The sequence below is a fragment of the Cupressus sempervirens genome, chromosome 1, assembly GCF_028749045.1.
Source record: "Cupressus sempervirens isolate cs-2001-9-10 chromosome 1, ASM2874904v1, whole genome shotgun sequence".
NCBI classification, from domain to species: domain Eukaryota; kingdom Viridiplantae; phylum Streptophyta; class Pinopsida; order Cupressales; family Cupressaceae; genus Cupressus; species Cupressus sempervirens.
The window spans coordinates 379288351-379292479 of NC_143118.1; positions in this window are offsets into that span (position 1 = coordinate 379288351).

The window sequence follows — 4129 nt, forward strand, 5'->3', positions numbered from 1 at the left end:
GTGATAGTTCCTGCCTAACGCATAATGCTTGTAGAGGTGTAGATGAGTGAGAATAAGGTTAAATAGTTCTAAATTAACATTGCGAATGCATTAATTTTTTCCTAGAAATGCACTTGTGATCTGATAGGATGGCTCATATTTTGTTATTAAATTCTCATCCTAGAAATGCACTTGTGATATAATAGGATGGCTCATATTTTGTTGTTAAGTTCTTGTGTTATATTATTATATCTTTGGGCATTTAAGCCCAAGAATAAGAAGCCAAAGTCCCTAGCATGGCACTAAGTACTTAATATCATACTATGATCAATACATATGCTTTAGACAAATTTGCACCTTCTACATTGACAACTTAAAATATGTGCAATGAGGAAAGATATCCATACCAATATTTGAATTATAGAACTTGAGGAAGTGATGAAACATTTGGAGTATCACATTATATGTTTAAGCATACCATGCAAGCTACTAGAAAACCATTAGTAGTTGGAAAAACTTCCCCAACTATGCATTATTCTCATCTTGATTATCAAATGAAATGCACACTATTTTTAATCATTAGCACTGGAAAAAAACTAAGATAGAGATAAATAGCAGTATAGAACAATAACAACATAAACCTATATCCAAAGGAAAAAAGGATAAATAATATAGAGGAGGAAGAGAAAGAGAGAGACAATAGTAAGATATAGTGATATCAACATAAGTTGTGTGTGTGTGAGAGAGAGAATTGAATATAATTATTTTTCTTAATAAAACAAATAGTTAAAATAAAATCATGGTTATAATAAAAAATTAAAATATATTATATTTTAATTAATGAAACTAAGAATTTAATTTTTATATTAAAATTCACATGTCTATAAATGAGAACTAGTATATAACTATTTAATTTTAATACATAGTTTATAAAAACTTAATAAAAATTTATATAAATTTTAGAATTGAATTTTTTTTTTATAGTTATTTCATTTAGTATTTTTTTAAATATAAAATATAATTATTAATTAAATATTAAAATATATTTTTAAGTTCTAAATATATTTAAACTAAATGATAAATTGTTTAAATAAAAAATATTAATAATAATAAATTATATAGTTTATCAATTGTAACACTTATCAATTACACATATTACAAACACTATTATAAAATATAATTAAAAAATAACATTTTTTAATTAATTTTTATAAAAGTAAAACAATACTAATAATTTAACTACTTTTATTAAAAAAGAAAATTTTTAAAAAATTAGAAATTCAAATATAAAGATATAAAATATTGAAATATATATATATATATATATATATATATATATATATATATATATATATATATATATATATATATATATATATATATATATATATATATATAATCTAACTTATGCATTACATGAAGTTTTAGAAACAAGTCATATTAAATAGTCAAAAATAAACATCAATGTAAAACTAATAATAAATATATGTAAAATAAGAGATTAAAAATATTTAACTCTATATTTAAACTGGCTAAGAAAAATATATTGTGATAATTAATACTGATTAGACATGTTGTGTGAGGTGGAAGATAAAATAATTGAAAAAAAAAATCTTATCAACTTGTCACAAATGTGGAAAAGATAAAGTTGTAATTAATGCATGATGAAGTTGTTAGAAAATATTTGTAATTTTGTTGAATAAAATTAATTTTCTCCCCCACCAAAATAAGTATGGACCAATAGAATGAATGAAAAATGTGATTTATAAAATAATGAAAAATTAGAAAAAGATATTAACATTTGAAATTTCATATAATCTTTTAAATTTTTTGATTTGATTGGTCAGTGTTAATGTCAAATTAGCATTGGCATGAATGCATAACTATTGAACTAAAAAAGAGAGAGTTGTGTTTTGGTTTTTATATATGGGTGTGATGGAATGATGTGTCCTTGTATTACTATATAATATTTCATGGCACAATGATAGCACAAAGGAAAATAGCATTTAATTATAGTTATATTAAAATAATTGAATAAATCTATATATAAAAATTTAGACTAATTAGTTTCAATACTATGAATTATTTATGGAATGTTTAATTCAATTTTAATATTTCAAAATATTTTAAAAGACTATTTTAAAGTTGCAAATCTGATTGAATGAATAGTTTTGTAACAAGATTGAAATTTATTGCTTTACCACCCTCTCACTTAATTTCTAAACAATATTATGAGGATTTCTTATGCTAGTTTTATAGATCCAATTTTAGCAACTTTTATAACTTTGATCCTTAATTCTCTTTGTCTACCTAATATTGAAGTCTTGGAAATATTAAAAAATATTCTTCTTTTTTCAAGGGGTCACAAGACTTTTGTTTGGATCACTAGGTTCATTTGTTATACATTAATCACTTATAATGATTATCTTTATGAATCTGATAAGGTTCAACAAATAATAAGAAGGAATACAACTAGGATGAATTATAAAAGAGTATAAGATCATATACTTCTATCTATTAATCTAAGAATTACTCTTTTTGTTAGTTTTGATAGCTTCCTTGTTTTCTCTATATTGGGCAATCATGCATTTAACCCACACGACCATACAAATTGTTGATTATTTCAACAAAATAAGGTGAAGATAATTATTAAATTACTATTATAGTTACATAAAAGAGCTTGAAATAAATCAAAAACAATATTCAAGAAGTTTATAAAAAACACTAAAAGCTTATTTTGAAGCCTAAAATGAAATAATTTGATCTTGAAAAAGAATTGAGACATGCTTTAATAGAGAATTTTGTAGCATTTGGCCCAACTCTTCAAAATGTTCTCAAGAATATTTTTTGGGACAATTGGATTGTAGTTACAAATTCACAACCTAAGGAAGTCTCTATATCATTTTTTAAATGGTGAAAATAAATATGAGTTTCATAAGCCATTATCTTCAAAGTTGTTCCCTTTTTCCCAATAAAGCTTCTAAAATTCATATGCTATAACCTACGAGTTACCTAAAAGTTCTTATTATTCCCATTATACCAAATACAGATTTTATTTAACTCAATCATATTGTTTATAAGAAATTGAGCTAAATTTACCTTTTTGTATTCTTTTTTTTTGTTGCATCTAATTCAATTCTCTTTCACTACCTTTTTATGATACTCATACTCAGATCAATATAAATATAAATATTAAATGCATTGAGCCAATTTTAAAAAATGATAAGATAATATTCCCTTATTAACTATAAAATAAATCCCTAAGTAGTGTTATTATAATAACATCTAACCCATAGGAAAGAGCTTGCAACACATGGGTAAATTGTGAGTCTCTCATCAGGGAGGTCTTGGGTTCAAATCTACTTGAAATTAACACAATAATAGTTACTCTTAACAATAATAATCTAGGCTTCAACCAATTACCTATACAAAAAAATAGCATCTAGCCCATGTCTTAATTTTGTTGTAACAAACATCAAGGATGGAAGAAAATATAAACATTCATTATTGGGACCTAGGTGAACTCAATTACAGTAAGTGTGGCTAGGTGGAAGAAAATATACCATTGATATATATCAAATTATGATCAAATGTATGCTTAAAATATGTAGTTTAATACTAGTTTTTTTGCAATTGTCACATTTCAAAAGGAACCCAAAAATTGTGATGTTGGGTGTGTCTTGAGGATTTTGGCTTTAAATAGGTAAAATGCATTTGATAGTTTAAAATATTTAATTTTTCAATAACGCGGGTTTAAAATATTTAATATTTAAAATTAAATTTGATAGTTTAATTTTTTCATAGTTGAATAAGGAACTTTGAAATACATAGGCTAAGCTTAGGACTATATTTGAAATATTCAATAATTGAAAACCATAATAGTAGGTTCTAAGCCATAAGAGAGAATGTCCACTTGGAAATCTAAGATCAAATTTAAGTTATAAGGTTGAGGGGTGGATCAAAAATTTGAACTAAAACCTCAAGTTTTATGTGCCATGTCCCTCTTGGAACAAACTTTATCAAAAATGATGAGAATTAGATAATTGGTAGGGGCAAAACTCTAAAAGGGAATAGGATATTATTGTCTAAGGTATTTAATTCCAAGCATGTTATAGGACTTATGATCAAATATGTAGATAGATTGAATAGA